Source organism: Orycteropus afer, unplaced genomic scaffold (assembly GCF_000298275.1).
Source record: "Orycteropus afer afer isolate SDZICR_OR568_19922 unplaced genomic scaffold, OryAfe1.0 scaffold00162, whole genome shotgun sequence".
NCBI lineage: Eukaryota > Metazoa > Chordata > Mammalia > Tubulidentata > Orycteropodidae > Orycteropus > Orycteropus afer.
The window spans coordinates 7,728,202-7,736,245 of record NW_006921749.1 but is presented as its reverse complement, the minus strand read 5'-3'; positions in this window follow the sequence as shown (position 1 = coordinate 7,736,245).

The following is an 8,044-nucleotide window of genomic DNA, read 5'->3' as shown; positions in this document are numbered from 1 at the left end:
TTATTTTATTCTTATTTATTTATTTTTTTATCAGCAAAATGGGAATCTAATACAAGCACATTGGTCTTCTTTCATTTTGTAGCATACACAAAACTCTTTGCTGATTGCAAGATCTACAGTTTCGAACTCTTAAGTTGTATGAAGGAGGCTCTTTATCTTGTTTCCATCCTGTCTCCTATTGATACCAACAAGAAGTGCTATTTCTACAAGTCTGGATATTGAGCAGTGAAATCATTGGTAACGTGACAGATATTTATAGGTTCCTTAATTTAAGAATCTTACTAAGATTAAACTAACTGAGATTATACAAATGGGACAATTAATAAATATTTATTGAATGAATTATTGGATTAGTCTGGTAATGTATTTACTTGGCAACTGGATCAGGGTGAGATCTTTCTTGTTTAGCACAAGATTGATTACAAAATTTTAAGCAGGAAATTACTAAGTATCCAAGATGTAGGACTCTTGGAAGTATTTTCAGCTTTTATTATTATTGCTGTATTTCTGTACAGAATGCCCTATATTGGATGTATATAGAAAAAAAGTGATGAAGGAAATGGGATATGAATTACTCATCCTTTTTTAAAAGTGCTGCTTAAATAAGTCCCTTATTACTACAAACACAAGCAACCTATCCCCACTACTAACCATGATATGACCAACTGCTAAGCACTCAGAAAAACCCAATGGTTATTAGACTACCTGCTATATCTTTGACAAGGAAAAATACTACAAAGGAGAAATTACTCCATGCTTTTTGGAAAGGCTATAAATTAATCTGTTGGTTTTACAACCAACTTGTTCCAAGGGTCTTCTCTTGTGATTTCTCCAATAGTAGTAGATAACTACCTGGCCAATTGACTGGAAGAGATCCATATTTGTACCCCTTTCTAAGAAAGGTGATCCCACAGAATGTAGAAATTATGAATATCATTAATAGCAAGTGAAATCTTACTGAAGATAATTTAAAAAGCCATGATATTTTCAATCGCCTCATATGCATGTGAAAGCTGGATAATGGATAAGGAAGACTGAAGAAGAATTGATGCTTTTGAGTTGTGGTGTTGGTGAAGAATGCTGAAAGTACCATATATTATTAAAAGATCTAATAAATCTGTCCTGGCGGAAGTGCATCCAGAATGCTCCTTGGAAGTGAAAATGGCTAGACTTTGTCTCACCTACTTTGGTAATGTAGCAAGAAGGGACATTCCCTGGAGAAGGATGTCATGCTTGGCAAGGTGGAAGGTCGATGAAAGAGGGGAAGGCCCTCAACAAGATGGATTGACACAGTGTCTGTGGCGATGGGCCCAAGTATAGCAAAGACAGTGGAGCTGGAGTGGGAGCGGGCAGTGTTTTGTTCTGCTCTGCATAGGGTCACTATGAGTTGGAAATGACTCAATGGCACCTAACAACAACAACAACAATAGTATTATATCTGATCCAACAACTTCCTACTTAATTAACTCCAGTGGACAACGTATTGGTCTAAGGTAAAACTCTTTTAGACATAATTCCTTGTAGAAATTTTGCTAGAATAAGTTGTCAGAAGATAATGGGTTTAAGTTTGTCTTGTTTAGTAAACCATATTTTAACATATACAAACACAAATTACTATGTACAAGCTCATACACTGCTTCTTCTATGCAGCACATTTGTAAAGGACATGTTTTGGATCTTGGGTATTTCTTATTAAATATCTTGAAATATAATTTTTATTTTCTGTTACTTTTAAAGTATGATTTTGATGATGAACTTTGTTATTTTAAAAATGCAAACTCTACTATGTTCAAAGAAAGAATTTAAGTATTTTCAAGGAATGTATAAATATAACTAGTCATATTATTTATTTGATGAGTAATATTTCTGCAAGATTAAAAAGCATAACACTTTTTTCACAATGGTGTATGAAAAATCTTTTGGAAATGTTTTTTGTTTATTTAGTGACCCCCTCCTTGGGTTTCCAAGGCAGTATCTCTAAAGAAGTAGATTGCTCAGTCTTCTTTCCAAGGAGTGGTTGGTGTTATTTTATTTAGTTATTTATTTACCAAAAAAAAAAAAAAAAATGCTGTGTGTTTCTATTTATCTTTAAAATATTTTGTACTTATTAAAATGTTGCTATTTCTGACTTCCAGTAAGATGGAGGAATGGGCAGACAAGAGACACAGACTGTCTTCAACAAAGAAAAGAAAAACCAATTGACAGAGATACAGAAGATAATCCTGGAGCCCTGAGCTTTGAATGGAACTATACAGAAGTGGATTAGGCACCAACTAGTGGAAAAACCTGAATGAAAACAGTGAGTACAGAGACAGTCAGAGCTGCAGATTGTCAGCCACTCTGGCTGAACCAACAGCCTGAATATTTCCAAGTGCTGTTGGGATCTGAGAATTGACTTAAAGATCAGCCCTGGTCACGAAGAGCTGCAGGGACAACTGTGCTAGTGGTCTATGACTAGGAAGGGTAACAACAACTGTGCTGGTGGTCTATGACTAGGAAGGGAAACAGCAATGAGGGAGACAACCTGAGCTGTGGACTTTCCACTGTCCAGAGGGCGCAGCCATTTTGATTGTTTACATGTGGAAGCCATTTTGGATATTTAAAATGACCAAGGGCGCATCCATTTTGAATGTATACAAGTGGTGACAGTGTTGGATATTTAAAGTGACTGAGGGTGCAGCCATTTTGAACCTTTACAAGTGGCAACCATTTTGGATTTTAAAGTGATAGCATTCTTATTTGGATTCCAGGGACCTAAGAATAGGCTCTGTTTGCCAGTGTTGGCAGGGACATATGAGAGGCTGACAACAGGAAAGGAGAGAGATGATGAGTGTATAAGTGCTATCAATTAGTGAATAGAGGGGCACAGTATTCTGCTTGCATAGAAAACATACAAACAAAACAAAACAAAACAAAAAAACATTCAATCACTAATTAAATATAAACACAAAAACATCACGATGCCTCAGAGACAACAGAGCATCACAGTCCACACAAAGAAACAAGATAAACAAGGGATGAGGAGACAGACCCAAAACATATCCCTGAGGAAGACACAGCACTGAAACTCCCTGATAAGGAATTCAAAAGAATTATGTTTAGGTATCTTCAACGAATTGAGAGACAGATCAAGGAAAACAGAGAGAAAACCGCAGAACAATTTTGAAAGACAATACAAGAAAAAAAATGACAAAATAAATGAAAAAATTAAAAATGATACAAAATCTACACACAGAAGTCCAGAAGATTAATAATAAATTTTCAGAAATAGATAAGGCATTGAATGGACAAAGGAGCAGAATTGAATCAATGGAAGACAGAATGAGGGAGATTGAAGGCAAATACCTAAACACTTCTTTGGAAAGGGATAAATAAGAAAAAAGATCAAAACAAAATGAAGAAAGCCTAAGGTTCATGTGGGACACCATCAAAAGGAATAACTTACATGTAATTGGAATTCCAGAACAGGAAGAGACAAATAAAACCTCAGAGAAAATTGTTGAAGATTTGTCCAAAGAGAATTTCCCCAGTATGATGAAAGATGAGAATATATCCATTCAGGAAGTCCAACAAACCCCAAACAGGATAGACCCCAAAAGAAAACCACCCAGACATATCATCATCAAACTTACAAAAACCAAAGACAAAGAAAGAATCATGAGAGCACCATGGGAAAAATGAAAAGTTACCTACAAGGGGCAACCAATAAGACTAAGCTCAGATTTCTCAATAGAAACCATGCAGGAGAGAAGACAATGGGATGGTATATATAAAACACTGAAAGAGAAAAATTTCCAACCAAGAATTATGTACCCAGAAAAATTGTCCCTCAAAATGATGGTGAAATTAGGACATTTCCAGATAAGCAAAAGTTAAGGGAATTAGTTCAAACCAGACCAACCTTACAAGAGATGCTAAAGGGAGCTTTTGGACAGAGAAGCAACAACAGCCAACAACTGACCATTAACACACGTGATGACATAACCCAGAAACCAACCCAGCTATGGAAGTATCTAAAGGAAAAAGCCCTACAAGATTTTAAAAAGGGAATCGGAGACATCAATTGACAAATGAGGACAACTACAAACCAAAAGTGGGAAAAAACTGTGTCAGTATAGAACTTCTGCATGGTAGGGAAGTCAAGACAACTACAAGGTAGAACAGACTGTTTTAAACTTGGGAAGAAAACTATAAATCGCAGGGTAACCTCAAAAAAAATGATAAACCTTCACATAAAAATGATAAAAAGGACCAGCATAAATATTCAGCAAATACTAAAACAATAGCAATGGAGGAAGTGATAACATGATTTATAAACAAAACGAGCTCAGCATAGAAAATTATATGAAACAAAGAAATCTACACCATGAAAAGCACATAACAAAAAGAACAGCAACAAATTCATATTTGCCAATAATGAAATATCTGACAAGAGACTTATCTCCAAGATTTATAGAAGGAGAATAGATGATCAAACTATGGTACATACACATAACAGAATGTTATGCTGCACTAAAGAATAATATAGAGTCTGCAAAACACCACATAACATGGATGAACTTGGAGGATATTATGCTGAATGAAATAAGTCAGTCACAGAATGACAAATATAGTATTAGTTTGTTGTTGTGGAGGGTCAAGGAAGAGTTTACATATGAAGGTAAATTTTCTTTGTGGGTTGCTAGGAATGGGAGGGAGGGATAGGAACACTGCAAAACAAATGCACTGACCCATGCCACTTTAGTTTTGTGTATTTCAATGTACATAAATTATATTTCAATAAAATACATTTAAAGAATGATGCTATTTCTCATGTGTTGTTGTTGTTGTTATGTGCCATCGAGTCAGCCCTGACTCATAGCGACCCCTCCTTGGGTTTCCGAGGCAGTATCACTGCGGAAGTAGGATTGCCCAACCTTCCTTCCGAGGAGTGGCTAGTGGGTTTGAACCGCCAGCCTTCTGGTTAGCAGTCAAGTGCCTTAGCCACTACGCTACCAGAGCTGAAATTTAGGAATTCTTTTCTTGAGGGTTATTTATGGAAATAATCATGAAATCATCATTATAATACTGCAATGCCTCTTTATGCTTGATCTAAAACCTATTGTCATCTAGGCAATTTTGACTCATATGTATACTCTACAGGGTAGAGTAGAACTGCTTCATATGGTTTCCAAGGCTGTGATCTTTATGGAAGCAGACTTGCTACATCTTTCTCCCATGAAACTGCTGGTGAGTTCAAACCTCTGACCTTTCTGTTAGCAGCCTAGTGCTTAACCACTGCATCAATAGGGCACCCTTTGCTTCGTCTTGAACCAAAAACAAAACTCACTTCTATCAAGTTGATTTTGACTCACAGTGACTCCCATTGGGTTTCCAAGGCTGTAAATCTTTATAGAAGTAGACTGCCTCATCTTTCTTTCATGGAATGGCTGGTGGGTTAAAACCACCAACCTTTTGGTTAGCAGCCAAATGCCTTCATCCCTACACCACCAGACCTCCTCTCACTTAGTCTAGCCTTATAAAAATAAGAATTATGTAGAATTTCCTACAGAAAATCAAGATAGTTAAATTTTAAAATATTCTATTGAGATATCATGAAGGTTATTGATTTCTTGGTGCGGAAAACAAAACCTCAAATCCAGGCTTTTCTACTTAAGAAGGGTAAGGATATAGGAAAATGAACAAGTATTTTCTTTGAATAGCTTAATGAGAGTCACAGAAGCACAAAACCATATTACTATTTAAGAAATACTCATTTCAAAAAAATTGTAATGGAAAAACTTCTGGTGAGTATTCAAGACTAGAAATGCTTAGCCCCTGGGATGCAGAACATTTAATGGATTTTCAGTTCTGTTCTAAATTTTTTTCTTTGCTCTGGCAGTGTTGTGCAAAATGTCAGATTTTCTTCAGCTTTCTTTCTTTCTTCTTTTTTTTTTTTCCTTGTTACTAAAAACCTTAGACTTTGTAAATTATCTAGAGATGGAACAGATGCTATCACCCTGGGAAAAGATGTACAGATTAGTTAAAGACACTATAACTCAAAGCTTACAAAGTTCATACGAACTCTGTAATTGTGTAGTTTAAAATTATATAGCTTGCTACCAAGCTATGGAAATAGAACAATCAGGTGGCCAATTTGCTACTAAAAAAGAGAGTAAAAAACAACACATGATATCAGACTGAAATTGTCTTTTCCCTCAATGACTCCACTCTTAACAAAGAAAGCAGAGATTTGTTAATTGATTTTTTTTTTAATTACACTTTTTGGAGAAGTTTTGCCTTAAGCCTTGTAATTTTGCTGCCATAGTGCCCTGTTATTTTATTTTTTTTTTTAGGAAAAAAAAATGAATTAATGATTAAAATTTATTTTATTGATAGCACAATCTCTATTATCATATTTTCTAGAGCACTGCTGACTGTTAGGCCATTCAGTGAGAGTCAACAGGAAAATTTATATAAAGAGAACTCTAATTTTGATTCTGCTATTGATAGAAAATTGAGCAATATAGTAGTGAGGAAACACAAAAATCTACAGGGGACTGTAAGTCATTTGGTTTGTTTGAATTGACTGTTAACTTTCAACAACCAATTTGTTTTGCTCCTGCCTGAGTTTACTTCCCAAATTTAGAAGTTGTTTCAAGCATTATTACTACATATACAACATAGTCAACTAATTATCCTCTATTGAATATTTTAATATGTTCTTTCCATAATACAATTTTTAATGATAAAAAATAAATTAAACTTATATTACAGGAAGAAGGAGAATTTACAAACTAGTGCTTCTTAATTGCTGCCAAAGGAAAAGTAACAACAGCTTATGTATTCAATGGGGATATTAATAATTCAATCAACAGATGGCTAAGTGTACCTCTGAAAAAGGAAAACAAATTTATTCTCCTTTTTTCTCATCTAGTAGAAGATAACAGTGAAGTTATAGCTTTATACTTAACAAATTTACGTTATTTGTATGCCATGATATTTTAGTGAAATAATCTGATATAGGCAGTAAAAAAGGTTTAAAAAGGTTATTCTGTAGTTTCTAAACCACATTATAGCCTCATTTTGGTTCAGTTATAAAAACACCTGAGACTATGTGAACTTGAACCTTAGATTATGTGAACATAGCAAAAGTGTTTCATGAACCCATTTATTCAAATCAAATTCCATTAAGCTATGCTACAGTAACAACTCACTCCAACATTGTAATGGCTTACCACATACTCACATTAATGCCCATTGTGGCCCTGTTCTATATCCTCTTCATTCTAATATTTTGGTTGAAGGAATAGACTTTATCTGGCATATTATATTTTCATATAGCAAAGATAAAAGAATAATAGTGGATATAGAGGATATTGTTAAAACATTTGCTTGTAAGCCCCAATATTACTTTCATTTGCAGTTAATCCATCAAAGGAAATATCATGATCAAGTTGGTTCTCAATGAGAAGAGAAGTATAATTCTACAGGTGAAATTCTTGAAAGAAGGTTTAACAAAAGTCTTGCTGATAATACATCTATCTTGCAATTGTTTTTCTAAACTTAATTTATTTAAAAAAAAAAAAAAAAAAAAAAAAGTTTCCAACCCTGCAATTAAGCTCCAAAGACATTCAGAAAAAAACTTTAAATAGACATAAAGAAGAAAGAGAATGTATTGCAATGATTATACTGCTATGTATTTCCATGTTTCCTTGACTGGTTAAAAGTCAGAAGAACATGGTATAATCATTCAACGTTTCCATAAAACCTAATATAAAGATAGATTTGTTTTTATTAGATGATGTTTCAGCTCACAGGTCTTGTCTAAAACTTAGATGGCCAGACCCAAAGATTACTGATGAGAACAAGTTCATTTCTTATTTTGACGTTTTGAATCAGTAACATAAATTCATGGATAAACACACATAAATTTATGTATTGTATATTAATTGTAGAAAAGTTTTGGAAATAAGGACTATGATCTGGCTACTCTGATATTGCAAATAAAGCAATTGCGATAAGAAATCCTTGCACAAAACTCATATTTTAATCCTTGGAGTGG